Source organism: Dreissena polymorpha, chromosome 4 (assembly GCF_020536995.1).
Source record: "Dreissena polymorpha isolate Duluth1 chromosome 4, UMN_Dpol_1.0, whole genome shotgun sequence".
NCBI classification, from domain to species: Eukaryota; Metazoa; Mollusca; class Bivalvia; order Myida; family Dreissenidae; genus Dreissena; species Dreissena polymorpha.
In genome coordinates, this window is record NC_068358.1 from 15,431,585 (window position 1) to 15,443,000 (window position 11,416).

At 36.5% G+C, this 11,416-nt stretch overlaps 1 long non-coding RNA gene across 1 annotated transcript; it reads right to left on the minus strand.

The window, feature by feature from the left end:
- Nucleotides 1-2,608: 2,608 nt before the first annotated feature.
- LOC127876339 (uncharacterized) lies at nt 2,609-3,499 on the minus strand. The gene is made up of 2 exons (XR_008047810.1): nt 3,394-3,499; nt 2,609-3,032 (listed from the first exon to the last, which is right to left on the minus strand). It is a non-coding gene; the product is annotated as an uncharacterized LOC127876339 (long non-coding RNA).
- Between the last annotated feature and the right edge of the window lie 7,917 nt (nt 3,500-11,416).

Here is an 11,416-nt window from a genome sequence, read left to right on the forward strand (position 1 = left end):
TAACCTGGATAAATCTATAAAAAAAAATTAATACCACTCTAGAGTTTTCAATAATGACTCTGTTATGATGCAACTTGGCCAAAATGTTTATCTTTACAAGATCTAGACCAAGTTATAATCTGGATCACTTGTGTTAAAAAACTAGGTAAAGATGTCAAACTTAGAACTTTATTACCAATCTACAAGCCACTTTCATGACTAAATCTCAATAAAACTTGTTCAGAAAGTTTCTCTTTACAATAGATAGGCCAGGTTTTAGTCTGGTTTATATATTTCTTAACAGTAGGTTACCACACCAGGGGCCTCATATATGGCTCAATCTCAATTAAACGTGGGCAGAATGATTATCATGATGATAATTATATTTAGATCAAATCTGGGTCACATAAGTTCAGAAACAAGGTCACTTGGTCAAATCTTAGGAGTACATGGTTGTAACTCCAGAAGCCACATTTATAACTCAATCTTGATGCAACTTTGTCAAAATGGATATTACAAAATATCTTGGCCTAGTTTGAATCTAGGTCAAGAGCATCCAAAAAATAGTTCACCAGGTCAAACCTTAGAAGGAAACATGATACACAGGTTTTGGAATTGTGTAAAAGAATACTATGCAACCCTAACATGCCAACATTTGTTAGGATAATGTGGACTGGGCGCCATAGAGGATGTTGTGTGACCATAATAATGCACACACTTTGATTTGTTTTACATTACAGACCTTAATCCTTTACCCCTTTGATGCGTTTTTTCACGCATTTGTAGTCCCTAAGAAAGTAACATGTAATTAAAAACCTTTCTTACTAGATTTAGGTTGTTCAGGCTTCATTTCCAACCCTTAGATACTGATGAGCAGCAAACAGCATTAAACCTGAACAGACTGCGAGTTACTCGCAGGCTGTTCTGGTTTTATGCTGTCTGCAAAAGCCATTTTCACTTTGCATCTTATGGGGGATAGGGTTAAAAGGTTATTATGCCCCAGCACACAAAGTTAAAAAAGGGGCATATTTCAGGCACACTGTCTGTTAGTTGGTTAATTGATTTTTATGCTCCCCCAAAATTTTGTTGGAGGGAGCATTGAGTCACCGCTTCGTCTGTCCGTGCGTGTGTCCTTCCGTCCGTGCACAATTTTTGTCCGGGCTATTTCTCAGCAATTAATGACCGGAATTCAATGAAACTTTATGGGTAGCTTCTCTACCAAGAGGAGATGAGCATATAGTCGCCGCTTCGTCGGTCCGTCCGTGCACAATTTTTTTCCGGGCTATTTCTCAGCAACTAATGACAGGAATTCAATGAAACTTTATGGAAAGCTTCACTACCAAGAGGAGATGTGCATATTATCATCGGGTTCAGGTCGAATGATTTTTCACAGAGTTATGCCCCTTTGAAATTTTCTATAACAAAATTATTGTCCCCCCAACTACTGTGCCCTCAAGACGTTTCCTTTTATCTGAATATATAGTGCAATATTGTGACAAAAAAAAACTTTGGGGAGCATCACCCGTCTCCCGTGTATGTCTGTCTCCAAAAAAAATCTCATACGATTGTGGAGCAAACTTCTTCTACATTTCTCAAGCAATTAAACTGAAGCTTTAAACATATAATCACCATGGATTGTTAATATTCAAGACAACATTTTCATGCCGAATAATTCATATGTTGCTGAGTTTTGTGCCATTGAACTCGCAATGTTCATGGCAAGTATAAAATGATAAAAGTTTGTGGAGTGAATTTCCTAACACATTTCACAAACAATTTAATTGAACTTTAACGTAATTTCCATGACAGGGGCGGGTCCAGGATTTCTGGTTAGGGGGGGGGGGCGGGATATTGAAAGATTTGCTGGAGGTCCAGGGGACCGCTACGGCCCCTGGTGGGTGCAGGGCAAAGCCCTGCTATGCGGTCCAGGGGGGCGAAGCCCTTTGGAAGCTCCACGATTTTAGTGATTTTGAAGGCGTTGACAACCACTTCTCGAGCATGTCACGCCTTATGTACTTTCATCAAAGTACTTTCTTATAATGCCAAAAAAGTGCATAGTAAGTTTAAATAGGTGTTTCAGATCTAGTTAAGTGTGAAACATCTAATGAACTGACTTTACTTTGGCGATTTTACCGTGGGCGTACGCCGCGTCCGCCCGCCCCCCCCCCCCCCCCCCTAATTGGATCCGCCTATGCATGAAGTGGATGTGCAGGTGATTTTTTTCATACTCAGTGCCTTACTGTTTAAAAACATCACGTCCGAAACAATCCAGAGAATTTAACTCAAACTGGTGTGTTTTGTCAGAGTAATGACGTCACACGATGTAGTCATACATTTCGTAATATAAAATCAAAGTGCTGAAGGCACTTAAGTTCTTTCTACAGCTACATGCCTTGAACTTAAGCATTTTTATGACCGAAGCATACAATGTTTTAAGTTGAAGGTTAAGCGAATTACTCCCAAATTTCTCTTGCAATTGAAGTGAAACTTAAAATATATCATTTCATCAATATGAAAGGCAGATTTGCAAGACTCATACTTAACATGCAGTGATCCATGTTCGTCTTAGTTATGTGCCCTTGGACTATGGTCTATGCCATGGACCTGTCTGCTGCAAGTGACAAAGCTGTTGTCCTGACAATGCGGTCCGGGTATATTTAGTCATGAAGCTCTATTTTATATATGAGAATATTAACTTAAAGGTTATTGACAGATATGTGCTCATCATTATGTTCAATAATAACTAAGTAATAGAGCCACTTTATATCGCCTTGTTTTGAAGCTTGCACACTTGAATGTAGAATAGGAGTCCAACGTGCATAAATCAGCAAGGTACATAATCGAGGTTCAACGTGCCCGGAATTAATGGCAACTTGTCACAAATTGAATGTCGACTACTGACGCACAATAACACTATGACTAGGCATAACAAATAATAAATCGTTGATTAAAGCCTCCTTGTCCTGCCCACTGCTTCAAGGACGTGATGCTAATGGTTCCATCCGTGATGACGTCATACCTTCAAGCCAATACGTCACCATTTGACCTTTACCCTGAAATATTTAGAAACAATTGCAGATTACCACATATAGTGGAGAAATTTCTGCGAAGTTTTGTCTACACGCAGAAGGAATTGTTGCTTCATGTAAATCGACGAAAAATGCTTTTTAAAATTAATGTCATATACAAATAAAGCAATAGGTCATACGTTTCTGAGACAACGGAGATAATTATATATGAGCCATTCCACGAAGAAATAGTGAGATTGCCGTTGCGTGATGGATATATTCTAGCTAAAGGAACTTCAGCGTACACTTCATTTTCTTGGATACATTTCTGCATATATTGGTGAATTAATATAAATTACTGCATCGGGTATTATTTTAAGGTTCAAATGGTTCAAACGCATCTTACAATAGATGAAAATAACTCTCATCAGTCTGAAATTCACAATTTTGACGCCATTGTCGCTTTGTCACGTGACGAGTTTTCATTTGGATACTTTCGGATCGACCTTGACATGTTTTGCTGAAATTGTAAACATTACTTTCGTTTTCTTAAATCTATTATTTGTGATTAACAACTTACGTCTGGTGGATTATAAGAGTTAGACTGATTTCATTGTGAATCAGGTAGCTTTAAATAATATTTACTTTGAGTTTGTATTTACACTACAATTTGTTTACAAAACAAGCCAGAATAATCTAAAATACCGGGAAATGTAATTCTGAATTTGAAAACACTTTAGCACATGGTATGTTACTAAAAATAGAAATAACGTCATATGACCGTGAAATCTCAGGAGATTCGCATTTCAAGGAAGTCTGCACTGTGTACACACCGGTGTTACTGACCTGTGTACTAACGCGAAAGGAATTGTGGGTAGCACTTCTTTTATAAGTGAAAGCGAAAGTAGGTGAGGTAATCGTGCTTCTGATAATCGCTATCAGTTTTAAACTTTTAATAGAGATTCAAAATCACATTTAAATACAATTAAATAACATTTCTTTAAACAACATTCCGTTTTACACACACACTAAAAAACGATTTTTCTTTCATTATTAACATTTTCATTCATACGCAGAACTACTCTGGCGGAATTATAATTCCCGAAACCTGGGGAATGTGATGCGTCTTAGTATAGAGGTGACAATAACGTAGTGACGTCACCATCTATGTATAGAATGAGGACGTCTGTCACATCGCTGTTTCTCTCGATATGTAAGAGCAGAATAGATAAATTTTAAATGTTTAAGATAGTATTTTGCGAAAGAATATATCAGTTAAATGTGAAAAATGTTAGTATTTCCGATCAAGTGGTTGATTTGGGCCAATAACCATTCTATACATAGATGGTGACGTCACTACGTTATTCTCACCTCTATGCTAGGACGCATCACATTCCCCTGATTTGGGGATTTGTGCTTCCGCCAAAATAGTTGCGCGTAGGAATGAATATTTTTTATAATGAGAAAAACGGTGTAAAATATGTGTTTAAAATGGAATGTTGTTTAAATTTTGAATCTCTATTAAGACTGATAGCGATTTTCAGAAGCACGATTACTTGACTTACTTTCGCTTTTACTTTCCACTTGTAAAAGAAGTGCTACCCACAATTCCTTGCGCGTTAGTACACAGGTCAGTAAGACCGGTGTGTACACAATGGGCCAATAACTGCATTTAAAAAGGTCATAATATACTAAATAGTTTCCCTGTATAATTCAATGTAAAAGCGACATCTTTAAGCGAAAATAAATGCAACATTTTGCACATAGAGACCCCCATAACCATACCTTTTATTAAAGGCCATTCTAAGCGGAGTCGATTTGTGCAATAAAAAAGATATGTCATGTACGAACCAAAAAAGAACTTGTCAAAAGTCAAAATCGACTGTTTTTGCAAAAAAAATCCCGGTCGTTTTCTAGTGGAATGTAACCTTTTTCAGTGCAATGTTTTACTAAAGTGTCTAAGTTTATCATATTTCAGGGATTTAGTAGTGATCATCTTTTTATGCCCTACTACATTCTCCAAAAGATTAAACCAGAACAATAGTTTAAAGTGTACAACATGCCTTCGAATCAACTATGACATTTTTTTAGAGAGTACAGCCCTACACGAAACGGTTATTTAGTATACTGTAACCTAAAAGCTGTTTTGGCATTCGGTACCCCTCGCAGATTATCATAATCGGACTCGGGAGAAATACGGGTTGAAAGTAGTCCGCCCACGTGATACCATTCTAAGAATGTTACAACAACAAAAACAATAACAACGATGGCGTCCATAATTCCTGTAGAGTTTGTACTTGCTCTGGCTTCAGAGCATAGAAAATCCCCATTTTCATCTTTGCAAAATGCGAACAACTCGCAAAACCGGCCATGTTTGTTTTTACTATGTAATTTTGATTCGCGTAGGCCCACGTAGGTAGACCGCAATACCGCTTCCGAAATGTGTATTCATACTATCTCCTTCGAGGTACTTATCCGTTGTTTGACGGAAAGGGCCGAGAATGTGCGATTGCTGTTTTGGACCGGTCTTTGTTAACTGTCAACTTTTCGGGAATTTCTGGTTGACTTTCCTAATGGGGTTGGTCCATAACTATAAAGTCGCGCCAGTCAAAAATCATAAACAGCGACATTTAAAGTTATAGTAGCCAGAACTAGATATATTCATGAAGTGTTCTTTAGATCTCACATAAAGACAAAAAGTACTGGTTTTACCTAGGCCCAACACTCCTTGTATAGTCAAAGTGCGATGTTTGCTCCATGGAGTTAATGGGAAGAAGAAACCAGAAAAAGTCACGTTATTGATAACACTATGCAACATTTATGTCATTGCTTGGTTGATGGTGCGCGTACATACCATTTAACAACAACATACGAAGAAGCCAGAAATAGTGACGTCAGTGATTGTTATACCGCAATTCAACATCCATGTTCGTAAATGGTGCGCTCACGCAGCAGTTAACACCATAATACAGGTTTAGTTATGAAATGTTTCATATTATGTTTGTTACGGCGCAAAAATACCAATTGCAACGTTAAACATAACTCTTTAGCATGGTATAAGACAATGCACATCGGGATCTACCTTGATCTCTAGAACGCCCCGTACGCTGGTGATGAAGGCCGGATGGCAGTCCAGAAGTATCTTGGTCGCCTCTGTCAGTTGCACACGCTGCGCTGTCAATCAGGTATTTATATTGTATTGCATTTTTATTTTATACATACAAATACTTATTTTAAATAGCTGGATCAACAGTTTGATCAACAACAATTTCATTATGTTGAATACCACCGGTAAAAAGTAAAGGAGGTTATACTAGAATCATAATGGACGTCTAATCGCCTATAATTTAAACTGTCTGTCCGTCCTTCCGTTCATCCGTATTTCCATCGGTCTAATATCTGTCTTGTCCCGAATAGACATATGCGCACATGCATTAAGCCCAGTTTATCCAGAACGTGTCTCATACCATCATAGGTCAATAGATAGTAACATTTGTAATTTGTAAATGACGACTCTGTGCTTTATAATTATCGGTCACTGGTGATTTTTATCCACTGTGTGAAATAATTGTATGCATGTGCAATAAAAAAAAACTTAAAAACATTATTTTTATTTCAGATTTTTGTTCTTTACATGTTATAATATATACTATTATATACACACAAAGGGCAAACTTACTTATTACAAAAATGCACAGTTAAAAGTCTTACGTTGCGTTTAAATGTTGAGAGGACTGTAAAGATTGATTACTTTTTAATTTAAAACATCAACACGAAATATACTAGTTTGCTTTTATGTTTGAATATGCTTTAGACCTCCTATACATTTACAGTGTTCGACACTAACTGTCAGTTTCGTGGAAATGAGACTCAGACTCCGTGTTTTTATGTCAAGGAAGTCCGTCAGACTCCTTCAAAATTATCTGTGAATTATACAAAAAATCCATTCGTTTATTTATTTGTTTCGCAAAATCAAAATGTCTGCACAAAGAAAATTTTACTCAGAATAGTCATTGGCGATCACTGTCTATAAAAACTTTCAGTTTCATTTGTTTATTGGCACATTTAAATTGTAATAATGTAATACTCACCCTCTACATACCGCAGAATGAAGTTGTTAATACCACGTCATGACCTCACACTTCAACTACTGTTTGAGAGCTGTAAGAGTTCTTCTTAACAAGGAAGATTATAGACAGCTGGTCTGTTGGTAGTGAGAAGTGTTCAATCAAAACTAAGTCATGTCGAAAGCATATAGAAAACAAGAACAATATCATTTGTACTATGCACTTGAATAAGTATTTTTCTGCTTTCCTATGAAAACCCCTGTCTGGTCAACAAGTTTGTTGTCAGAAGATGCATTTTTTATACTTATTATTGTTTTATTATGATGAAAATACTTTGTCAATTTTGCAGTGTATGTAAGCAACTAAAAAAGAAATTGCATTTAGGAGTTTTAATCAAACAGCTTGGAAAGCAAAGGACCCGAGTCTATTAACAAAATAGTTCAATAAAAACCCTGTTCACAGTGCTCTGTCATAGCTTACACACATGTACTAAGCAAGAGTCTATATTAGATCAATTGAGCACAACTTGCTTACGGTGAGCTTATATGATTACATTTACCGATTGTTAATCATCGTTCCTGCATTGTCCGTTGTTAACACTATAGAGAAAACATTTATTTCCAATATTCACGAAACACTGCAAGAAATCGGTCTAAATGACCATTGGGTAAATTACTTAACTGCGTTCAAAAACTAGGTTGCTTTGTCAAATTAAATAAAATGTTTCGGAACTTTTCAGAAGTTACATGTTTACCTTAATCCTCACGAAACTTGATCAGAACGCTTTTTCTAATGGTATATCTGCTGAGTTTGAAAATGGTTCAGGTCTACTGAAAAATATGAGTGCCAGTGGGCTAAGATATTTTTCTTATGTGAGTGTTATGAAACTTTGTGAACAATCTAGAAGTCAAATGTTTTGCCAAATCATAATGAAGCTATCACAACAATTGTACTCATGATATTTCAACTGAATTTGAAATTGCTTCAGTCCCTTCCAACAGACTTAAGTTGAAAGTAGTTTTGGAAGGGATTATATAGAAGTCATTCTTGTTGATCTTCCGAAGTTTAAAAAAAGTTTTTTGAAATAATCCCATGGGTTGAAAAGTGGCCCCTCTCTGAGGGTTTCTTGCTTTATATGTTTGGAGCAAACACTTTAAAATGTCTTCTCTAAAACCGCAAGGCCAAGAGGTTTGGTTTTTGGCATGTATCATTTTATTCTGGTCCTCTACCAATTTTTTTTAAATATCGTCCCATGGGTAAAAACTGGCCACGCTCAATGTAGAAGAAATGTATGAAGAATTACATATTTAAAAAAAGTTTTCTCTCAAAAGGTTAGGGCAGGGAATTAGTTTTTGTTTAACATCGTATTCTGGTCCTCTAACAACTATGTTTAAATCATCCATCTTGGGTTATAATTGACCTTGCGTTACTTGTTTAATTATATATATTTAGTGAAAACTTTGAAAGTCTTCTTTTCTGAAACAGCAGTGCCCAGAGGCTTGTTATTTCGCATCTTTAGTTTTATGGTAGTTCTCTGCTACAGTTGTTCAGATCATGTCCCTTTAGGTTAAAACTTGCCACAGCCCGGGACTGAAATTATTGATGAAGACCTGTGTAGTTAATATCGATAACTTTCGCTTAACAGTGTCTATTCACTATAAACATTCATCACAATACCCGTAATTGTTTACACATTGCACGTTATACGGTCCCAATGCACTGAGGATGGCAACGAATGTGAATCAGTTGTGCGTAAATAACCCCATGCCACTAGCAATAGATAATGTCAGGGGCTTTGTTGCAGTTTGTTGGCTTTGTTTTATTGTGTTACAAATTATGGGGAAAATATATAAAGTAATCGGCTGTATCGACCAATCCCGAGGATCAACAAGCAAGCATATATATAAATTTCATTATAAAAAAGTAATATTTTTAAACTTACAATAATAAGCTTAAATATTAATGGCATTTGTTAAATAAGTTAAATAAGCAATCTAAAATAACAAATGATAACAAATATTGAACAGCAGCCACTTAGAACTTCGATCTGAAACCAAACATGAAAGACGATTTATTAATTTATGGTTAACATGTGTTATTACTCCCAAAATATACGGTATTTAAAAAGTGATATAATGTTTGGACCACATGAAGTATGATCGGACTCCTAAATTTCAGAAGAAGGGAGTCCAAAGAACTCCTTACTCAGTATAGTAAGTGTCGAGAGTCCAAAAAACTCCTTACTCAGTATAGTTAGTGTCGAACACTGCATTTATTCGCTTAAAACATGAACATAGACTGTAAGCCATGTATGCACGTTACATTTGTTTAAAATTAACACACGTGGACGATTTAAGGAATGACCGATACAGAACAAACAATGTTGGTTCTAGATTATATGATTTGTGTGTTTGCAAAGTAAAATAGATATAATATACTATATTATGAATATGTTCAGAACTACTGTTTTTGCACTTTTTAACAATTTGTAACGGAAAATAGGTTGTTAGGAAGTTATGTATGCACCATATTTGAATACTCGCTCAACTGTACAAACTACAGCTGTGCCTTTTAAACGATGTTATTAAACATGTTTATGACCACGATGTAACGCCGATGTATTCGTGACACCTTCCCACAAATTGTAAATACATCTTAAATATAACTGATTAAAATAATCTACTAACACATTATCTTCTTTATACATAATGCAAATATCATCAGCGAGAAAATGACAGATACGAAAATCATATGTAAGATATGAGCCTCGCTCTAGGAAAATGTGGTTAAAAGATGTCCGTTTGCAGAGGCCGAAAGCAAATACACGAAACAGCAGGACAGCAGTTGCAACATCCGGGAAGTACGAAGAGCAGCCCGATCACGGGAGGCGGAAAACTACAACGGGCGAGGCATGGTATGGTAAGAGGGGGTTGGAGGGTTAGGGTTAGGGTTTGGGTTAGTGTTAGGGGTCGGGTTAGGGTTTGGGTAAGCTTAAACCCAACCCTGACCCTAACCCGACCCCTAACCCTAACACTTACCCTAACCCTTTTTGGGGGTTATCACCCCTGACCATGCCTCGCCCGTTGTAGGTTTCCGCCTCCCGATCAGAACGAAGGGAATCACGTGTTCAAGGTCATTCATATGAAATCTGAAGGCAGCAACAACAGATAACAATAGTTTTTATACAGGCTTATGACTTTCTTACTTCTGAAAAAGTCCGTGATCTTTTAATTAAACATTAGAAAAGTCTTTAAAATCTTAGAAAAATCAAGCGGGTTAAAAACATTTAACTCTAGAGTTATTAACATGCCTTGATAAACACAAGCTGCAAGTATATGACTAAGACGCAGACACGATGCGGGGTCGTTATGATGGCTTTTTTATTATTATTCTCCCCGTGACTATATTGAAAACGTAATTAAAACATTACTAAGCCATTCTAGGCAATTACCCTCTTTGACAGGCTTGACGGAGCTTTAACCCATTCATGCCTAGCGTCTAGAAAAAAGGCCTTGGCAAACAGCGTAGACCCAGATGAGACGCCGCATGATGCGGTGTCTCATCAGGGTCTGCGCTGTTTGCTTAAAGGAATTTCTTAAAGAAATATTTTTAATATAGAAATGCATATACTAGACATCCCTAATTTTGGAATTAAATTGATCCAATTTAGAAGGATGGGAGAGTCCACTAGGCATAAATGGGTTAATCTATAATCTTCGGTTGACGTGGAAACCTGAAATCCATATGAAGGAAGATGATAGGGGAATACATAGGATAGAATTTATCATATACTTATAGATATCAGGACTTTGAATTAATTTGACACACATGGTAATCTATTAATGATGATAATCTATTTAAGACGTTGTTTCGCGAGTAACAACAAAGAGGCTTGACCTTGAAGGTTAAGGTCAAGCTTTAAGATCACTACATCATATAAAAGATTGATCCTTTATCTTTTGACATCTGAATTGCTAAATACTTCAGAAATACAGAACAACCACACACACGTACTGGGAAAATAAAGTAGAAGTACTAATTTAAAATTCATCTTAACTTGCTTGAGTCTAGTTAAGTAGATATAAGTGCGTGAACACACTCTAGGTCTGTATATAATGCAGCATGAGGCATAGAAGGACCTCGTAATCTGTGAAACACACATTAAGAACACTGTATTTTATAATATAGCATGGCCTCTTTATCTTGTGACATTAAAATTATTCACCCCATGATCTAAATATGAGGTGCCCCTTAAAACAATAAAACACACGAGAATATTTGAAGAGTGGTTTTTTTCCGGAGCTGAACATAAACACGCACTCTCTTCGCTGCGGTTCATTACATTCACGTATGTTGAGGCAC